The following is a 21,848-nucleotide window of genomic DNA, read 5'->3' as shown; positions in this document are numbered from 1 at the left end:
CGGTGTATCCTTCTAATACAGCCGGATAATTATTATAGAACAGACCTAAATTTTTAGTTCTCTTAAGATAACCAAAAATTCTGGTAATAGCCCTCCAATGTTCTATACTTGGATTACTAGTATACCTACTCAACTTGCACACAGAATGAGCAATATCAGGTCTAGTACAATGCATCGCATACATTAAAGACCCTATAGCACTCGCATATTCAAGTTGTACTACCGCTCTACCAGTATTATAATTTAACTTAATACTGGAATCAAATGGAGTACTTATTTCCTTGAAACCAAGATGCTGAAATTTATTTAGCATTTTTTCAACATAATCACATTGGCTCAAAGAATAACCCCCACCATGCTTTTTAACTTTAATACCTAAGATAGTATCTACTTCACCTAAATCCTTCATTTTAAACACGGAGGTTAGATACTTCTTAGTCTCAACTATTCCAGTCATATTTGTTCCAAAGATAAGCATATCATCAACATACAAGCATACTAAGACACCATAGTCTTTAGTGAATTTAGAGTATATACACTTATCAGCACTATTGTGGATGAAACCATTAGACAATATGACCGAATCAAATTTTTCATGCCACTGCTTAGGAGCTTGCTTAAGCCCATAAAGAGACTTCGCCAATTTACATACTTTCCTTTCATTTCCAGGAAGAATGAAACCCTCTGGTTGTTCTATGTAAATTTCCTCATTTAAGTCTCCATTCAAGAAAACAGTCTTGACATCCATTTGATGAACACAAAAATCATAAATGGAAGCTATAGCAAAAAGAATTCGAATAGAAGTTATACGTGCAACAGGAGCATACGTATCAAAATAATCTATTCCTTCCTTTTGTCTATACCCCTTTGCCACTAGTCTAGCCTTAAAAGCTTGGATAGAACCATCAGAATGATATTTTCTTCTAAAAACCCATTTGCAACCAATAGGCTTGGATCCTTTAGGTAAGTCTACTAATACCCAAGTATTATTGGACATAATTGAGTCCATTTCATCATTTACAGCTTCTTTCCAAAAAGAAGTATCTCTAGAAGACATAGCATCAACAAAGCTTTTAGGATCGTCTTCTAAATTTAATACTAAAGGGTATTTATTTACCACGTTATTATCTCTGTCTCCTTCAACAAGGAAAACGTGAGTAATATAATCTGGACCTAAATCCTTAGGTTTTCTTGCTCTAGAGCTTCTCCTCAATTCAGTCATGTCTCTAGAATCATTTGTTCCTTTCTCTTGAGAATCTACATGAGTTTCTATAGGTCTTGAATTATTTTCAATAATTTCAGAACCTGTAGAACATTTGTTCTCAAAAAATTCAACATCTTTCGATTCTACAATGACATTGGATTCTAAGTCAAGAAGCCTATAAGCTTTACTGTTTTCAGCATATCCAATAAAGACACTTTTGATAGCTCTAGGACCAAGTTTAGTTCTTTTAGGGTCCGGTACTCGGTAGTATGCCAAACACCCCCACACTTTAAGATATGACATGTTTGATTTTCTACCTTTCCATAATTCATAAGGGCTCACGTTATTTCTCTTAGATGGTATTCTATTATGAATATAACATGCAGTAAGCAATGCTTCTCCCCAAAGATTAATTGGTAGCTTTGAATTCGAAAGCATACAATTAACCATTTCTCCGAGAGATCAATTTTTCCTTTCAGCCATACCATTTTGTTGTGGAGTGTATGGTGCGGAAACTTGATGAATAATACCATGTTCTTCACAAAATGAAGAAAATTCATTTAAGAAATATTCTCCACCTCTGTCTGAACGTAGAACTTTGATTTTCCTTTCCAATTGATTTTCTACTTCAGCTTTATATTTCTTGAACATGGTGAATGCTTCATCCTTCGACCTCATGAGATAAACATATAAATACTTACTGCAATCATCCACAAAGGTAATGAAATACCTTCTACCGCCACGAGTTATCATTCCATTGAATTCACATATATCAGTATGTACTAAATCCAATAAACTCGAATTTCTTTTCACACTTGGAAATGGTTTCTTAATTAATTTAGACTTAGCACATATTTCACATATATCAAATTCGCCATTGAAATTTATCAAGCCTAACCTTTTCATATTCTTTAAATAACGAATATTGATATGTGCCAACCTACTATGCCATAAAGATAGAGACTCAACAATATAAATAGAAGTAGCGATATTATTATTGATACTCAATTGATACATGCCATCATTGGCATAGCCATTTCCAACAAATAGCCCATTCTTCGACAGGATAACCTTGTCGGATTCAAACAAAATCCGAAACCCCCTTTTACAAAGTAAATCAATAGAAACTAGGTTTTTCCTAATTTCAGGTACAAACAACACATTAAGAAGAGTTATCTTCTTTCCAGAAGTGAAATCTATCTCCACCGTGCCTTTGCCAGCAACCTTTGAAAGAGCATTATTCGCCATCAGGACCTCTTGAGCATTTGTGTCGACAGTCTCTTCAAATTGCTTGAACAAATATTTGTTCTTGCACACATGAACTGTCGCTCCAGAATCTAACCACCAACCGGATTGGACAGTGGCAGAATTGATTTCAGAAATCATAGCCATCGAACCATTGATTTCAGCAATGTTCATATTTGAAAACTTGGTTGAAATCATGGCCACATAGTTCTCTTCAACCAAATTTGCATCTGTCTTCATCATTGGAATGTTCTTGTCCTTTGATATGCTCTTGCGGTGAATGCAGTCCTTGGCATAATGTCCCTGTTTGCCACAAACAAAACAACAACCCTTCTTCTTCTTGTGTGTCTTCTTAAATGTATGCCCGTTCTTTACCTTAAAGTTCTGGCCGAATTTTCTTTTTCTCTCCACAGCATTTACCTTGGAATTATACAAAATAGAATTATCACGTGTACGTGACTCTTCCTCAATACGAAGATGTTTCTGTATTTGCTCCAAGGTGAAGTCCTCCGACTTATGCATCAGCCTTTTTCCGTAGTCTTTCCAAGTTGAAGGCAATTTTGCAATAATTGCTCCAACTTGAAAGGTTTCTGGAATTTCAATTTTGAGGGCACGAATTTTGTTGACGAGCACTTGTAATTCGTGGACTTGTTCCAACAGGGGCTTAGTATCAATAAACTTGAAATCGAAATACTTTGCGATTAAATACTTATTGGTACCTTGCTCCTCCGCTTTGTACTTGAATTCCAGTGCGTTCCAAATTTCTCTGGCCGACTTCATCTCAGTGAATAAGTCATACAATCTATCAGACAGTGTATTCAGAATGTGTCCACGACACAGCAATTCGTCCTCCTCACGTTTCCTCTTTTCCTTGTTAACCCTTTCAACGGCTTCCGCACTTGGTTGTTCTCCCTCAACAGTAGGCTTCGGATCTTCAATAGGCGCCAATTTTGGATCCATAATGTAGGATATCTTTAGGGCAGTGAGAAGAACATCATCTTGTCCCTCCAGCGAGCATAGTTGTTCCCATCGAACCGGTCCAGTTTGACCATGTCTTGGTTCATGATTTTGATTGTCTCCGACTCCATTGTTGAACGAAATAAATCCTTAAGATTGTTGAAAAATAAAATGGCTTCGAATCAAAAGAGCAATCAAGTCGGACTTTAAGGCGTGATATCACTTTCCTTAAGGATTTATTTGCCCCACAATTATTGCTAATGGTCACCGGCAAAAATCCTCCACGATACAACAAAGTCTCAAAATGAGAATACTAGATAGCAATTCTAGTATTTCTCCAGGGTCTCTCTAGGAAACAAAAGAAATGATGGCTGTAGTTTTCAAAAGAAGACTTGAAGAAATTGATCTCTATTTTCTTTCTTTTCAAAAACTGACATATATAGAAATCGGTCTTAAAGAACATTGGCAACTCTTCACGAAAGGTTGCAAAGCTGACAAAGATATTCCTTCGGAAGAAGTTGCAAACTGAATAGATGCAACCCTTCGGAAAAGATTGAAAACTGAACAAGTATAATCTCCAAAAGTTGTCTTGAAAAGACACATGTAAAATTCGGAATAAAATAAATAAATAAATATATATATAATTCCGAATTTTCTTAATTTCGAAATTTACTTAATAAACAAAAACAACCTTTCAACTAATAAAAATTAACAAGATAACCTTACGAAATAAAATAAAAATATAAAGGGATTAGTGCTAAGTGTGCCTAATAATCGCGCAATTTTTCGCGCACCCGCACGCGGGTATTGTGTGGACTAGCACACACCCCATTGTCTTCACTCTAAAGAGCAAGAAGATATTCACAATTATAAAGCGGCCCACTTTCTCAAAAACTTTCCTATGTGGGACAAAGGAAAAGCATTATTTTGTTTGTTTTACAAACAAACATCCAACAAGTTAACTTGCAAAGAGGCCAGAATATTATGCATTTTACAAGTGAGTTCGCAGTAACTTAGCTATGTAAGCAGGGTTCCCTTGGATCCTCAGTGTTCAGTTAAGAGGTAACCTTACCATAGGAAGGGAGCCGAAGCTCCTACGAGGGCCTCTGCGGCCTATCTCCATCCTGTGGGTCGAGCTCCACGAATGCATTTTTTATTTTAACGTATTAGTACCCGCACGCTTCGCACCCACAATTTCCCATATATTTTTGTCTTTTCCAGAAAAGGGGAATACCCTTTTATAGTTTTACATTTATGGGAATCCCGAGATCCGGACGAGACCCAAGATGAAGCCTTTTAATGACTTGGCTTCCTTGAGTATATTCATGTTTTGTGAGCGTGGCTTCCTTGAGTATTGTTCAGCTTGATGTTGACCTTTTGTTGAATAAAACTATTCTGTTTTCCTTTATTCAAGAGACTAAAAACCATTTCTACCTGTTCATACTCTTCTTCAGTAGCAAGCAGCCATTCGATCATCCTTATACTAAATGTCAACCCTGCTCAGGTTTTCTTCGCAAACTTTGGAGAGCGTTATTTGTCTACTGCGCTTTTTCAATCCGTGAAGCAGGAGGCAGAGGATATGCTCTATGATCCTTGACCAATTTCCTCAACTTGACGACACTTTCATCTGGTTTAACTGACAGTCTGACAAATCAAGAACAAATTCGAGCCGGACCTTTCTAATGAAGAGTTGTCTTCGTGACAAGTATTTGACAACGTGGGGACATGTACGTTTTTTTTTGGCTCCCCCTTCAATTTTTTTGTAACTTGTGCAAATCAAACTGCGCAGGCAGGCCTTAGAGCCTGATATTCGCGCTGTACTCTTCCGACCACGTAAATTTTCGCGTGAGGTTTCATAACTGTCTTGTAAGTGTAACCTCCTACGTTTGGTGGAGAAGGGGGAAGGTGGCAATTAATGGGTCGGATTTACTCTTTGACTTCCTCCCCTTGCCATGCTTTGTGTCGATCGAATTCACCATAACATTTTCGGAAGTTCTTCCATATGCCCAAAAAAGAAGAAAAAAAAAATAAAAAGTTCTTTCATATCACCTTGGTTGGCGGCTCTCATTCCGTGATAGCCCGGATATTGGCCGGGTCCATTTGCACTCATCCACTCGCCGATGGTGGAGATCGCATCTCCCCATCTACCGACTAGCCGTATTTATTACACAAGTGTATTATTACAGTATTGTCCGCCCTCATAAGTATTCTAGAATTTATAAGAATCAGTTACGATCCTTCGTTTGGAAACCCTCGAAATCAATCTATATTTCAAGGCCAGCCTAGTAGCTTTGGGCAACAAGACGGAAATTTTCAGACTTCAATATGCCTTCAAGACTCGACCTGAAAGGCCATCAGATCGGTACTTATCAGTCTGCAGGGACGATGCCCGTGGACAAGAAACTATACAAGTACAAATCCTGCAAAGTCCCTTCAAACAGGCATACTTTCTCAGCAACCCATCTCTTGTGAACCCGGCCTTCTCCAACACTCTCTGAGAAGCCTTATTGTCCACCCCGACAAAGGCTTGAATCCTCAAGACATCAGGGAAATCCCCGAACACCTGGGACAATGTCGTTCTCATTGCTCGGGTTGCCACGCCCTTTCCCCCAGCATTCCCAACTTCCGCCCGGCACCTGTCATCCCCCAACCCGGGCTAGACGGAGATGAAAGCAGAGTCCCCGACACACGCCAAACAGCACCCAGGGTGCGGTATGCAGACGTTCCTGGTGGTAGCCAGGGCCTCCTCTCTCGAGGCCAGAGTCTTCCATCACAAGAACCTCGTGACCTGGTTGTCAGATCTCCTGAAGGGATGAGACTTACGGCTGATGCTGAACTCTGAAGCTATTATGGTCTTTCTCTACAATTGGCAACTATCTGGTACCGAAAGAAGAGAATCCACTTCTTTCTTTTATCATTCCTAAAATCAGCCAAATGCAGCCGCCAGGAAAGTTGGATCAGCGATAACAACGCAGAACCCAATAAACCGCACCAACCAGCGAAAGTTTGGACTACAGAATTGGGTAGGGGCCGCGCGAACGCAGGCCCCCGCTGCCACAAATTATGACGTAGGCTCGGCCACTTGGGCCGACCTTGGGCTAGCACCCCTCCAGAGTGCAATGGAGGTCACTAGGCCCAGGCCATGGGCCTTCTCGATCGCCCATTGACCCCGTCCAGGTAAGTGATTTGCTCTGCGTCCGGGCCTTGGCTTTGTATCGGTCAAACTCTCCCGCTGGTTCACCTGCTGCTCTGTGTGGGACAGAGAGAGGGAGAGATGGAGATGGAGGAATAGCTCAAATTTTGGGGTCTTTTAGGGTATGACAATGGTTTTTCAGGGGACTCGTTTGGGTGGTCGAAGGCGAGAAGAATCAAAAGTGTGTTTCTTGCAAACAGGGGACTTACCAAGAGTCGTGATCTTGATTGATTGTAATTGATATTGTGATATCCAATTACTTTGTATAACATTCAGTATAACTTATAAATAGATTCGTGTATTCTTCATTATGGATACATCGAAATATACAGAAATTTCACATTTATCTTTTCTGTATTATTCTTATCTATATATTAGAGCCAAACAAGCCCATCAAGTTGTAGCAAACCGGACGAGTTCAAACTATTTTCATTGCTTGTCTCGAAGAACGAACACCACCATTAGAGCCACTCTCAAGCAAAATAGATCTTGCAATTTCGTTATCAATGGACCTCGGCAGCCGCCAATAAAATATGAGCCTAAATTATAAAGGCCCTCTAACGTTGCAGGGTAGCGCACCGAGGCGGCCCTTGGATCCTCGCTCCCTCACGAGGGAGGGGAAACCCATGCCTTCCTGTCCCAACAGTATGGACTTTTAGCTCCGTCAAAATGTCTTTTTTATTTGAGATGCACAAAGTGACCCATCATGAGAAATTTCAGACCATATTGCTATGATGGCCCTCACTTATACTGACAGCACTTTGCGTTCTCGCCTTTGGCAATCTACCACTTTGTCTTTGAGTAGGTTGTGATCTCTTTAGGGGCTGCAGCTGCGGCTGCGACTGCGATAAAGCTGAGAAAGCGACCAGAATATTTAGGTAAATTGATCATTGCAAGTGTTAATTTCTTTGCATTTTGTTCCTCTGCAACGCCTCAAGTTAAAAAGGGATACTTTTATTTCTTCCTCGATGATTGGGCGTTGTCTTTGATCCGACACTTTGCTCTCCTGCTAATTCCCACCTTCAATCTCCGCATGCACCATGTTGCCTCTCAAGTCGTTATTCTGGTCCCGACTTTCTCCATCTCTGTAGGTTGTTTTTCTAGTTTCGCATAGCGTTATCTTTCGACCGCCCTTTTCAATTTGATCAGGAGCGAGGCTTAGAACATGACTTTCGATTAGAGTTACAATAGCCACAAATCGGTTCGGTGTTAGTTTGAAATAAACAGGTCACCTATTCATGGAGATCTCAACTTGTGTACTGAAATGTCTGGCTACGTGGTTCGACGTGCTGATGCCATTCCAAGCACATTATGACGACTCTGATCTCACTCCCAGTAATGACTTGCTTTGTATTCGGGATTCAGCCTGTTAAGATGTTGGCTAGAATTTATTTGTCAATGCAACACTTCATATAATCTTTTCCCCTTTCCTTCAATCCGAGGGACTCAGCGTGCAATCTTAACATGAAATCTTTGGTGGCCAGGGCCTCCTCTCTTCCATCTCAGGAACCTAGTGACCTGGTCATCACCAGCGAATGAAAGGAATTTGTTAGCGTCAGCAATCTTGAAGGGACGGCTTAACTCTAAAGCTCGTATGGTCTTTCTCTGCAATTGGCAATCTTTTTTTATCTGGTAGCGAAAGAAGAGAACCCACTTCTTTCATGATTCCAAAATTCAACAAAATGAAGCTGCCAGAACGCGTTGGATTAGTGATGTAAACAGAGACCAACGGGAGTCGTGCGAGCCAGTGAAAGATTGGACTGCAGAATTGGGTAGGGGCCGCGCGAACGCAGGCCCCCGCTGCCACAAATTATGACGTAGGCTCGGCCGCTTGGGCCGACCTTGGGCTGGCACCCCTCCCAAGTGCAATGGAGGTCACTAGACCCAGGCCATGAGCTTTCTTGATCGCCCATTGACCCCGTCCAGGTAAGTGATTTGCTCATTGTCCGGGCCTTGCTTTCGTACTGGTCAAACTCTCACTGATTCACCTGCTACTCCGTGTGGGACAAAGAGAGAGATGGAGATGAAGCAGCCGGTCAAAATTTGGGGTCTTTTAGGGAATAGCAATGGTTTTTCAGGTTACCCGTTGGGTGGTCGAAGACGAGAAGAATCAAAAGGGTGTTTCTTGCGAACAGGGGACTTCCTAAGAGTCGTGATTGTGCTGTTGTAGTTCGCAGTGGTTGCTTTTTGGCTGTTTAACCATGAGGAAGAGAGAAAAGGGTGAAGAAAAAGAATGCGAAAGAGCGTGTAAATGAAGGATGTCTGGTCCAAACTTCTCTGGGTATTTCATCAGCTTGTTTGAGCAGTTCAATATAGTTCTTACATAGATGTCTGCGAGCAGCCAACTTCCTCGCTATGACAATCCTTAGGTTAATTATCTCACACCATAAAAGATGTCGAATTCCAAGTAGTAAAAGTACCGAACCCTGCCTATTTTGCTCTTGGGGTCTTCTTGTGTTTTTCTTTGGGGGGGATAAACTTGCTCTTTTCTTCTTCTTGGGAGCAGAGACTCCGGCTCTTTGTCAGAGAGCCGTTCTGACGATTCTGAGCGACGTCCTACTGCTGACAATGGTAGAACCAATGGCTACTTAAGGATTTTAATGGAGAACCGTCATATGAGGATGGATGGCTATATATTGAATCCAAGAGAAATAGGTTGGTAGAGTGGAAACGAATAAAACGAATGATGTGCTTTGGGTGTTCTTCTTTGCTTTGTTTTGTTGTTAGTTACTATGTATTTCTGATGTCAATGTTTGTATAGTGCTAATGTTAGTAATCAGTGATAAGAGCAAGTATAATAGCAGAATGTGAGTCTTAATAGTGTGATCAATTGGAAAGGTAGTACTTGATGACTACTTCTCTTGAAGATTACTAGTAAATTCCAACTTTGTTGTGGCGGTTAGTGTTGCTAGTAGACGTAAGCTTGAGAATAAAGCCGAACAACTATATATACATGTTTGCAATATCTTTTATGTCTTCACTATTAGCATTACTTGCTCATTATCAGCACTATCTGTTCATCAGCAGCACGTGCACCTGATATCTATATTCTACTTCTGCTACTATTTAAAGGTTTTTTTTTTTGGTTGGACTAATGTTTAAAGTTTAATCTGTTATATTTTGTAAATTTTTTCATAGTTCTCAAACAACCTATTTACCCCCTCTGGATTGTATTGTTAGCACCCACAATATGGACATTCATTTATTAAATGAACATTTTCATTGCAGTTGGAACAGTCGAATAACTTTCCACCAACAGATCCAATGAAGTTTCTAGCACAATTATTTCCATCTAATCCTTTCCTTGGTGCTTGGGAATGAATTTCTTTCTACTTCATTTTCCTTATATCCCAAACCTAATTTGTTGTAACGAGGAATTAGAATGCAAAGATTGTGCTTAAGTGTCTTTAAACCCACAGAGAATCTTGTGCTGACTTTTGACAAGTTCTCCTCAAGAGAAGCACATTCATTTTGAAAAGTTCATATTCACCTTTGACAGTGTCAAGTTCCTCTTACACAATTATGAGTTCCTCTTTTTCCCAACATTTTTGTGTGACTAGGCTTTTTGCATTCGTAGCAAATAATGTCATTCTATTTGTTTTCATTTTTGCTTTGGAGAATCTCCTCCGAGAATCTCATTTGTCTTTTTCTTTGAAGCTTTTTCCTTTTCTCATCAGGTTTTTGAACCTTCTTGTTAGGAGTATCATGTCTTCATCATCTTCATCTTCAGACGATGTCAGTTCAACAGCATCATTTTAATCAGCTTTGAAAGCAATGACTTTCTTACCTTTGATGCTAATTCCTTCGCTCAAATTCTCTGCTTCATAGGACAGTGGGGGTCCTATCTGTTCATCCAGGGATATGGGTTGGATTCTCATTATTTCATAGACTGATGTCTTCATGTGACTTTACTCCTGTGGAAGTGCCCTCATGAGTTTGTTTACTTTTCAATATCAGTGAAGATTTTTCCCTAATTGGCAAGACCATTCACAACTTTTGTGAATCTCTTGAACATTTGTATGTTGGTCTCATTAGACTTCATCTTGAACATCTTGTAGTTTCCAAAAAGTATGTTCATCTTTGTTTCCCATACTTGAACCGTTCCTTCAACTGTAATTAAGTGTCTCTCCCAGATTTCTTTAGCTGTGACATATGAAGAAATTCTATTAAACTTGGATGGAGAAAGAGCACAATACAATAAATGCTTTGTTTTAGCAATTTGGGCTCGTCTTCTTTGTGACTTCTGTAAAGTAGTTCCTATCAAGTGGTGCAGCGATCGCATAACTCTTAGGAAAAATTCATGCGCTTTCCATGTCTTAACGATTGGCACTAGGACACCTTCTGCTCTGTTCCTTCGATTCCTGCCATCTGACAAGGTTAGATCATGTGTCATTGTCTATTCATTTACTGCCACTTGAAGGGCCAAGTTAAATGACTTTTATGTACTACTAAAGCTACTTCACAAGCTAGCTTATTTTGGAAAATCTTCATTCACAATTTAAGCAGCATTGATGGACTTTGTGCTCTAATTGCTAAAACAGCTACTATTGGTATTTCCCTCCAATTTTTTACATCACCTCGTTCTAGGCCCAGCCCCAGAAGTTTACCTTGGATGAAAGCCCCCGGAGATTCAATTTTCATTGAAGACAAAGCCAAATTCTCATATGTTTGTATATCATAGTATATCAACCTTCTGAACTTAATGTGACCTCTACTGAGTAATTTCACAGCTGCTATTACAGAATTGTCTTTCTGACTTTGCAGATATCAAGCGAAGAAGCTATTGAAACTGCCAAGCTTCTTGCAGTGAAGGAGGGTTTGCTGGTAAAGTGACTTATCTATCATGAGACATTGAGACTTCAGACCCCCAACCTAGGAAACAATGCGCACACCGACTAATATCCATATTCAACTGATTTCCTGGGATGTATGGAGATCGTGGCAATTCAGAGTTTTTTGCCGCGTGCTTATTAGTTGGCTTCTTTGTGATTCTTTCTGTTGCACATTGCAGGTCGGAGTATCATCAGGTGCAGCTGCTGCAGCTGCAATCAATCTTGCAAAGAGGCCAGAAAATTCTGGAAAGCTCATTGTGGTGAGTTAATTTGCATTTATTGGTCATCATAAGCAGAATATCATGCATTTTACAAGTGAGTTCGCAGCAACTTAGCTATGTAGGCAGCATAAATTCTTGTTTAGCGAGTGTGGCTTACTTGAATATTGTTCAGCTGGATGTTGACCATATGTTGAATAAAACTATTCTGGTTTCCTTTTTTCAAAAGACTAAAAACCATTTCTACCTGTTCATACTCTTCTTCAGCAGCAAGCAGCCATTCGATCATACTTATACTAGATATTAACCCTGCTCAGGTGGTCTTCGCAAGCATTGGAGAGTGTTATTTGTCTACTGCGATTTTTCAATCTGTGAAGCAGGAGGCAGAGAATATGCTTTATGAACCTTGACTAATTTCCTCAACGTGTCCACATACTTTCATCTGATTTAACTGACACATCAAGAACAAATTCCAGCCGGCCCTTTCTAATGAAGAATTGTCCCCGTGACAAGTATTTAACAACGTGCTACGGGGACATATATGTTCTTCGCTTCCCGCTTCAGTTTCTTTTTTACTTGTGCAAATCAAACTGCTCGGGCAGGCCTTAGAGCCAGATATTCGTGCTTACTCTTCTGACCACGTAAACTTTCGTGTGAGCTTTCATAACTGTCTTGTAAGTATAACCTTCTGCGTTTGGTGGAGAAGGGGGAGGGTGGCAATTAATAGTTCGTATTTACTCTTTTACTTCCTCCGCTTGCCATGCTTTCTGTCAATCGAATTCACCACACCATTAAGTTCTTCCATGTGCCCAAAAAAAGAAAAAAGAAAGAAAGAGTTCTTTCATATGCATAAAGCTGATAGCAGTTTCATTTCACACTCCACGAAGAAGTAACATTGAGATCACGATGAACATGACTATTCAGGAGCTACTTCTGGTACATAAATGTAGTTAACTTAGTGACTTGAAAATATGGATCAGCCTATTACCTTTTGGCAGCAAGGCGAAAATTTTCGGCCTTCAATATGCCTTTTGAGACTCGACCCGAAAGGCCATCGGATCGGTTCTTATCAGTCTGAAGGGACGACGTCGGTGGACAAGAAACTGTACAGGTACAAATCCTGCAAAGTCCCCTTCAAATAGGCATACTTTCTCAGCAACCCATCTCTTGTGAACCCGGCCTTTTCCAACACTCTCTGGGATGCCCTATTGTCCGCCCCGACAAAGGCTTGAATCCTCAAGACACCAGGGAAATCCCCGAACAACTGGGACAGCGCCATTCTCACCGCTCGGGTCGCCACGCCCTTCCCCTACCACTCCCTGGCCATGCCGTACCCGATGTCCGCCCGGCACCTGTCGTCCCCTGACCCGGGCCAGACGGAGATGAACCCGACACAGCGGTCCCCGACGCACACCGCACGGCGCCAAGGGTGCGGTATGCAGACGTCCCTGATGGTGGCCAGGGCCTCCTCTCTCGAGGACAACGTCTTCCATCTCAGGAACCTCGTGACCTGGTCGTCACCTGCGAACGAAAGCAAGTCGTCAGCGTCGGAAATCCTGAAGGGACGGAGACTCACGGCCGATGGGTCAACTGTCTCCATCGCAAGACATAAAAACTACGATTTCTCTGATGCCGAACTCTAAAGCTCATATGTTCTTTTTTATATCTGGTAGCGAAAGAAGAGAACCCACTTCCTTATTTATTCCGAAAATCAGCAAAAGATGAAGCTGCCAGGAAAGTAGAATTTGGAACATAAACTAAGACCGCGAGAAGAAAATGACCGGGCGAACCGGCTGGGGGTTATCTAAGTGAAAAGTTAAACTGCAGAATTGGGTAGGGGCCGCGCGAACGCAGGCCCCTGCTGCCACAAATTATGACGTAGGCTCGGCCACTTGGGCCGACCTTGGGCTAGCACCCCTCCAGAGTGCAGTGGAGGTCACTAGGCCTAGGCCATGAGCCTTCTTGATCGCCCATTGACCCCGCCCAGGTAAGTAAGTTGCTCTTTGCCCTGGCCTTGCTTTTGTACCGGTCAAAACTCTCTCGCTGATTAAGTTGTCTCTCTGTGTGGGACAAAGAGAGAGAGATATGGAGGAGTCAGTCAAAATTTGGGGTCTTTTAGGGAATAGCAATGGTTTTGCAGGGGGGGCTCATTGGGAGGTTGAAAGCGAGAAAAATCATTGGTTGTTTCTTTGGCTGATTCACCATGAGGAAGAGAGAAAAGGGTGAAGATAAAAAGTGGTATTTGATCAGCTGAATTTGATCAGTTTCCTTGGACAGTTCAAATAGTTCTAGATGCATGTCAACTTCCTCTCTTTGACAATTCTTAGGTTGAATAACTCACACCATAAAAGAGGGCAAATTCCAAGTAGTGAGAGGATCAAACACTGCTTATGTTGCTCTTGGGGTCAATAAACTTGCTCCTGGGGTCTTCTTGTTTCTTCTTGGGAGACGGGGGCTCTTGTTCTTAGCCGGTTGTTATTGAGTGCGCAGCCCAGATGCCAAGACTGACGAGCGAGTGAAAATCACGAATTGAACTTTTCTCACGTACATAAAACATTGACAGTGACTTTATATTAACAGATGCTAAGTCAATGCTGCTCTGCATAGACAGAGACAGAGAGAAACCCGAGTTATTGAGTCAATGCCTTTTGATATATTGAATACATTATAGGCGGCCGGCTCGGCCCCCAGAGAAGAAGTGGAAGATGGTGGTGACGAAGCAATGGTCAAAGCACACAAGCTTCGAAATCTGCAAATGAATCGTCAAGTTCCTCTTATTTAATTGCAGAAGCAACTTTTGGTTTGTCTTCTTAAACTCTCTGACCTTAACGTGCCTGGTTTCTCACGTCTTTTGTTTTTTTTTTTTGTAATTTACCCTTTCTTAATTTAATTTAAATAAAATTCGTATTAAAATAAGATTTTGATCAAAACTGCGTCATTTGAGCCACGTCATTGCTACATATGATAGATAAAATAATAAAAAAAGTTACGTCATAATTTCCGTCAGCCAAGTTGGATAGAGTTAACGGAATGACTCAATAACACAAATTTGACAAGTTTTAAAACTCGATTGCACTTTTTGCAACTTTTAGGACTTAATTACATTTTCGTGATAAATTTTAAGATTTTTAGTGCACTTATCCCAATTATGTTTAAAGAAAGCAACTACTTGCCCCTAAATTAACTTCATTGAAAGATTGATATGATCAACGAACCGTAGATTTTGATTATCCGTTTCCTTTTCCTCTCATGACGGTGCAGCTACCACATGCCTGGGTTCTGCCTGGACAGCCTTTTATTTTGTCACTAGAACATGTGAATTTGCTTCATTTGTGTTGGGAATAAATTAATGCTTAGACTTTCTACCCTTTCATATGTTGTTGTGATGTTCAGCATCGTTCTATTTTAATTTCATGCATTATACAAAATAAATTGCCGAAGGTCCGCATAAAATACAAGGCATCGGTGCTGGCTTCATCCCTGGAGTGCTTGATGTGAAATTACTTGATGAAGTTGTTCAAGTAAGTCTTTATCCATACAAGAAGACAAGTTTGTGCTATCTTCTTTCTGTTTTCTGGTCCTGCCATCATGTTCAGTTATCCTCGTTCCTACATTTCATAACATCCAAGCTGTAGGACAAGGGCAAAAGCACAAAACATGCGAACAGAAAGTCTGCTCTCTAGCTGATGTCCATCTTACTACCTGATAGAGTCATCATTTCTATTCAACAAAATGACGACGACTCTTCAATTGCACATTCTTTTTTTGATTTGCATACCGTTAGCCAACGATCTTTGTGATGTAAATGTGGTTCCTATCAAGTGGTACATGACAGTGAGGGACTGCATAACTCTGTTCCTTCGGTTCCTGCTATCTCAATCAATGCATTGACTGCCCACTCGAACGGCCAAGTAAAATGCACTTCCACCAACTTGTACATCTAGTTCACAAGCAAACTAGCTTGTTTTGGAAATTCTTCATTCACAATTTCAGCAGTATTGAGGGAACTTTTGCTCTAAATGCTAAAACAGCTACTATTGGTTTTTCCCTCCAATTTTTTCCATCACCTTGTTCTTGGTCCAGATACCAGAAGTTTACCTAGGATGAAAAAGCTCTCGGAAATTCAGTTTCACGAAAAGACAAAGACCAATTCTCATCTCAGTTTGTATATCTTTATATATCAAGCTTCCGAACATAATGTGACCTCCATTGAGCAATTCACAGCGGCTATTACAGGATTGTCTTTCTGACTCTGCAGGTATCAAGTGAAGAAGCTATTGAAACTGCCAAGCTTCTTGCAGTGAAGGAGGGTTTGCTGGTAAAGTGACTTGTCTATCATTGGACATTGAGACTTCAGAACCCCAACCTAGGAAACATTTCTTTCTGCTGCATGCTTTTTGGGTGGCTTCTTTGTGATTTTATCTTTTTCACTTGCAGGTTGGAATATCGTCGGGTGCAGCTGCTGCAGCTGCAATTAATATTGCGAAGAGGCCAGAAAATTCTGGAAAGCTCATTGTGGTGAGTTAATTTGCTTTTATTGGACATCATTAGCAGAATATTAAGTATTTTACAAGTGACTTCCCAATAACATAGCTGTGTAAGCATGCATATCTTCTTGTTCTGCTAGCGTGGCTTACTTAAATTTTCTTCAGCTTGATGTCGACTTTCTGTTGAATGAAACTACTCCTATATTCCTTCTCTAAATGATAAAAATACCCTTTTTAGCTGTTCATGCTCTTCTTCAGCAGCAAGCAGCCATTCCATCATACTTATGCTAAACACGAACCCTGCTCAGGTGGTCTTCCCGAGCTTTGGAGAGCGTTATTTGTCCACTGTGCTGTTTCAATCCGAGAAGCAGGAGGCAGAGAATATGTTCTATGAACCTTGACTAATTTCCTCAATGTGTTGACATACTTTGATTTGGTTTAATGGACACATCAAGAAGAAATTCCAGCCGGCACATTCTGATGAAGAATTGTCCTCTGTGACAAGTACACAATAACAAGCTACGGGGACATGTATGTTTCTTTTTGTTTCCCCGCTTCAGTTTTTTTTCTTTCCTTGTGCAAATAAAACTGATCAGGCTGGCCGCGGTGTGTAATGTTTGTACTGTTCTCTTCCGACCATGTAAACTTTCGTGTGAACTTTCATAATCATCTTGTAAGTATGATCTTCTGCGTTCGGTGAAGGGGAAAGGTGACGATTCAGAGTTCGGATTTACTCTTTTACTTCCTCTACTTGCCATGCTTTCTGTAATCGAATTAGCCGTATGCATAAAGCTGATAGCAGTTCCATCTCATATTACATGAAGAAGTAACGTTCAGTTCTTGATGAACACGGCTATACCAGAGTTAATTCTCATACATAAATGTAGATAACCCAGTGACTTGTAAATGTAGATCAGTCTACTAGCTTTTGGTAGGAGTCGAGGAGAGAATGGAGAAAAAGATGCCTAGAGAAAAGTTAAAGACTTTTAGGTTTTATGAAATTGATTCCAAAACCAGTTCGTTCAGTCCGAATCCCGAGTGATTCTTCACTTGAAACCGGGACCGGTTCCAAACGGGCCGGTTCCAACGAAACCTAGAACCGGACCGATTTTCAGGGTGGTCCGATTCAATTCCCAAGTAGAACTGGTCCGGTTGCACAGCCTTAGCATGCACGACCCATGAACTCTGGATCGCTCGAGTTTGTTCGGGGTTGGTTTTAAGAGATGTGATTTTAGAGTGCGTTTATTTTGCGAAAAATGAATGATCTGAAAATATTTTCATAAAATTGATCAATTGTATTGCTTATAAAGATAAATGGATGAAAAATATTTTCATCGTTTACTAAAATGTTCAGAAAATAAATCGTTGTCAATAATTGAAATATTTCTCATTAACTTAAATAATATAATTATTAAAAAAATATTTTTCAAATTATTCATTTTCATGAAATAAACGGAGCCTTAATCTTTACGTTTAATTTTGAGTCTCGATTTGCAATTATTTATTTTTGCAATCTTTATTCCGAAAATTTAAAATACAAGACCATCTCCTATGGTACCAAGATGAATGTAGACGTCAAACCTGACACCTTCGCCGGAGTCTCTTTCCCCAGTACGCATATGATGCAATGCTCTGTCTATATATTTATTTACTGAGTTTGTCAGTCAACTTTTTGATTTTTCTTTCTTTTTTTATCTTGGCTAATAATAATAATAATAAAAGAGAGAATACAACGGACTTCCCCCGTATTTCCATGAATATATTAGTACGTCGAAATTTTCTTGACCAATTATAAAAATTCCGAAAAATTACAACGATTCTGAATAATCAATTTTTTCCAATCAAGCTGTCGAGATAGATAATTTGCGATTAAAGTCGAGCAAATTCGCCGTAACTTTCTTGGTTCCAAGATGGCTTATGTGATTTCAACATCAGGCTTGTGACCATCGTCTGTCTGTCGATGTCGATATGTCGGTTCACTAAGTATTACCATCGGCCAAGGGACTTGATTGAAAAATCTATATAATTTGAGGACTCGATTGCACAAACTACAAAGTTAATAGCAAATGTGTTGACTTTTAGTCTGCTCTCTTGCTAATATCCATCTTACTACCTCATACAGTCGCAATTCCTTGTCATCTAAATGACGACAAGTTTTCAATTGCACATGTTTTCCATGACCTGCATGCCAATTAGCCAACGATCTTCGCGGTGCAAATGTGGTTCCTATCAAGTGGTACAGGGATCGCATAACTCTTAGGACAAACTCATGCGCTTTCCATCTCTTAAAAGAACGATTGGCACTAGTACACCTTCTGCTCTGTTCCTTCGATTCCTGCAATCTGACATGGTTGGATCATGTGTCTATCGTCGATTCATAAACTGCCACTAGAAGGGCCAAGTTAAATGACTTCTATGTACTAGTAAAGCTACTTCGCAAGCAAACTAGCTTATTTTGGATAATCTTCATCCACAATTTCAGCAGCATTGATGGAATTTTTGCTCTAAACGCTAAAACAGCTACTATTGGTGTTTCCCTCCAATTTTTTCCATCACCTCGATCTAGGCCCAGCACCAGAAGTTCACCTTGGATGAAGTGGCCCTTGGAGATTAAATTTTCATTGCAGACAAAGCCGAATTCTCATCTGTCTGTATATCGTTGTATATCAAGCTTATAAACTTAATTTGACCTCTACTGAGTAATTTCATAGCAGCTATTACAGGATTGTCTTTCTGACTTTACAGATATCAAGTGAAGAAGCTATTGAAACTGCCAGGCTTCTTGCAGTGAAGGAGGGTTTGCTGGTAAAGTGACTTGTCTAGCACGAGGCATTGAGACTTCAGACCCCCAACCTAGGACACAATGCGCAAGCTGACTAATATTTATACTCAACTGATTTCTTGGGATATACCATGATCGTGGCAATTCAGAGTTTTCTGCTGCGTGCTTTTCAGGTGGCTTCTTTGTGATTTTATCTGTTGCGCTTTGCAGGTCGGAATATCGTCAGGTGCAGCCACTGCAGTTGCAATCAAACTTGCAAAGAGGCCAGACAATTCTGGAAAGCTCGTTGTGGTGAGTTAATTTGCATTTATGGGACATTATAAGTAGAAATTCATGCATTTTACAAGTGAGTTCGCAGTAACTTAGCTATGTAAGTAGGGTTCCCCTAGATCCTTGGTGTTCAGTTAAGAGGTAACCTCACCAAAGGAAGGGAGCCAAATCTCCTACGAGAGCCTCCATGGCCTATCCCCATCTTGTGGGTTGGGCTCTATGGATGTGTTCTTTATTTTAACATGCCGGTGCCCGAATACCTCGCACTCCCAATTCCCCATGTATATTTATCTTCTCCAGAAAAAAAGGAATACTCTCATAAAGTTTTACATTTCTAGGGATCTCGAGATCCGGATGAGACCCAAGATAAAGCCTTTTAAGGACTTGCTTAGGTCCGATATATTCATGTTTTGTTAGTGTGGCTTACTTGAGTATTGTTCAGCTTGATGTTGACATTCTGTTGAATAAAACTATTCTGCTTTCCTTTATTCAAGAGACTAAAAACCATTTCTTCCTGTTCATACTCTTCTTCAGCAGCAAGCAGCCATTCGATCATCCTTATACTAAATGTTAAACCTGCTCAGGTTGTCTTCGCAAGCTTTGGAGAGCGTTACATGTCTACTGCGCTTTTTCAATCCGTGAAGCAGGAGGCAGAGAATATGCTCTATGATCTTTGACTAATTTCCTCAACGTGTCGACGTACTTTCATCTGGTTTAACTGACAGTATTGACACATCAAGAACAAATTCCAGCCGGTCCGTTCTAATAGTTAAAAGTAAAGCAGAAGAAGGATTTTTGTATATTCGATAATATATAAAAGAATACATGGAGAGCCTATTTATAGACTTATTAGATAACTGATTAAGGAAACAAGATAAACATAATATCAAATCTAAATCAATCAAGGATATGCAATATCAAAAGAAATATATGCATATTCCCTAGAGATATGCAGAATCAAATAGATATCCTGATATCGCTAACACTAATGAAGAGTTGTCCTCGTGACAAGTATTTGACAACGTGCTACGGGGACATGTACGTTTTTTCGTTTCCCCTTTCAATTTTTTTACGTGTGCAAATCAAACTGCTCAAGCAGGCCTTAGAGCCCGATATTCGCGCTGGACTCTTCCAACCACCTAAATTTTAGTGTGAGATTTCATAACTGTCTTGTAGGTATAACCTCCTGTGCGTTTGGTGATTTACTCTTTTACGTCCTCCGCTTGCCATGCTTTCTGTCGATCGAATTCACCATACCATTTTCAGAAGTTCTTCCATATGCCCAAAAAAGAAAAAAAGAAAAATAAAAGAAAGAGTACTTTCATATGCATAAAGGAAGGAACTAGTTCTATCACCCTGGTTGGCGGTTCCCATTCCATGATAGCCCGGATCTTGGCTGGGTCCATTTGCACTTGTCAATTTGCCCGTCCCCAGAAGTATTCTAGAATATATAAGAATCAGTCACGATCAATCGTTTAGAAACGATTCATTTCTCTGGGCCGTGACACTTGAAATATAGATCAGCCTAGTAGCTTTTGGCAGCAAGGCCAAAATTTTCGGACTTCAATATGCCTTCAACCTGAAAGGCCATCAGATCGGTACTTATCGGTCTGCAGGGACGACGCCAGTGGACAAGAAACTGTACAAGCACAAACCCTGCAAAGTCCCCTTCAGACAGGCATACTTTCTCAGCAATCCATCTCTTGCGAACCCGGCTTTCTCCAACACTCTCTGCGAAGCCTTATTGTCCACCCCGACAAAGGCTTGAATCCTCAAGACATCAGGGAAATCCCCGAACAGCTGGGACAGCGCCACTCTCACCGCTCGGGTCGCCACGTCCTTCCCCCACCACTCCCGAGCTAGGCCGTACCCGATGTCTGCCCGGCACCGGTCGTCCCCCGACCCGGGCCAGACGGAGATGAACCCGACGCAGCGGTCCCCGACACACTGCGCGGCGCCAAGGGTGCGGTATGCAGACGTCCCTGATGGTGGCCAGGGCCTCCTCTCTCGAGGTCAACGTCTTCCATCTCAGGAACTTCGTGGACCTGGTCGTCACCTGCGAACGAAAGGAAGTCGTCAGCGTCGGAAATCCTGAAGGGACGGAGACTCACGGCCTATGGGTCTACTGTCTCCATCGCAGGACAAAAAAAACTACGATTTCTCTGATGCTGAACTCTAAAGCCATCTTTTTATATCTGGTAAAGAAGACCCACCTCCTCTATTATTCCTGAAATCAGCGAAGACGAAAATGCCTGGAAAGTAGAATTAGGTACATGAATGAAAAACGAAGAATATGACTTGGAGAATCCTGCGGACCGCGCGAACCGTAAGCCGATGAAGGATTGAACTGCGGAATTGGGTAGGGGCCGCGCGAACGCAGGCCCCCGCTGCCACAAATTATGACGTAGGCTCGGCCACTTGGGCCGACCTTGAGCTAGCACCCCTACCGGGTGCAATGGAGGTCACTAGGCCCAGGCCATAAGCTTTCGTGATCGCCCATTGACCCCGTCCAGGTAAGTGATTTGCTCTGTGCCCGGGCCTTGATTTTGTACCGGTCAAACTCTCTTGCTGATTAAGCAGTCGCTCTGTGTGGGACAAAGAGAGAGAGATATGGAGGAGTCGGTCAAAATTTGGGGTCTTTTAGGGAATGGCAATGGTTT

At 41.1% G+C, this 21,848-nt stretch overlaps 2 long non-coding RNA genes, 4 other non-coding genes and 2 pseudogenes across 6 annotated transcripts; 2 read left to right on the top strand and 6 right to left on the bottom strand.

Moving 5' to 3' along the window:
• Positions 1–6,429: 6,429 nt before the first annotated feature.
• On the bottom strand, positions 6,430–6,591 carry LOC115686034 (U1 spliceosomal RNA). Its single transcript, XR_004006301.1, has one exon. It is a non-coding gene; the product is annotated as a U1 spliceosomal RNA (small nuclear RNA).
• A 1,780-nt stretch (positions 6,592–8,371) lies between these two features.
• On the bottom strand, positions 8,372–8,533 carry LOC115686036 (U1 spliceosomal RNA). The gene has a single exon (XR_004006303.1). It is a non-coding gene; the product is annotated as a U1 spliceosomal RNA (small nuclear RNA).
• A 2,608-nt stretch (positions 8,534–11,141) lies between these two features.
• Positions 11,142–12,172, top strand: LOC130138541 (uncharacterized). Its single transcript, XR_008816893.1, has 3 exons — positions 11,142–11,265; positions 11,364–11,691; positions 11,967–12,172. It is a non-coding gene; the product is annotated as an uncharacterized LOC130138541 (long non-coding RNA).
• LOC115685971 (uncharacterized) lies at positions 11,991–13,610 on the bottom strand (annotated as a pseudogene).
• Positions 13,483–13,644, bottom strand: LOC115686035 (U1 spliceosomal RNA). Its single transcript, XR_004006302.1, has one exon. It is a non-coding gene; the product is annotated as a U1 spliceosomal RNA (small nuclear RNA).
• Positions 13,645–14,647: 1,003 nt separating this feature from the next.
• Positions 14,648–16,869, top strand: LOC115685972 (uncharacterized). Its single transcript, XR_004006290.2, has 4 exons — positions 14,648–15,170; positions 15,908–15,967; positions 16,087–16,167; positions 16,445–16,869. It is a non-coding gene; the product is annotated as an uncharacterized LOC115685972 (long non-coding RNA).
• A 3,732-nt stretch (positions 16,870–20,601) lies between these two features.
• LOC115685952 (uncharacterized) lies at positions 20,602–21,323 on the bottom strand (annotated as a pseudogene).
• Positions 21,324–21,547: 224 nt separating this feature from the next.
• On the bottom strand, positions 21,548–21,709 carry LOC115686037 (U1 spliceosomal RNA). The gene has a single exon (XR_004006304.1). It is a non-coding gene; the product is annotated as a U1 spliceosomal RNA (small nuclear RNA).
• Positions 21,710–21,848: the final 139 nt, after the last annotated feature.

Source organism: Syzygium oleosum, unplaced genomic scaffold (assembly GCF_021117445.2).
Source record: "Syzygium oleosum isolate NSW1041296 unplaced genomic scaffold, Sole_v2.1 Sole_v2.06, whole genome shotgun sequence".
Lineage (NCBI taxonomy): Eukaryota > Viridiplantae > Streptophyta > Magnoliopsida > Myrtales > Myrtaceae > Syzygium > Syzygium oleosum.
The sequence above is the reverse complement of the archived record's forward strand: the minus strand, read 5'-3'. Positions and strand labels throughout refer to the sequence as shown.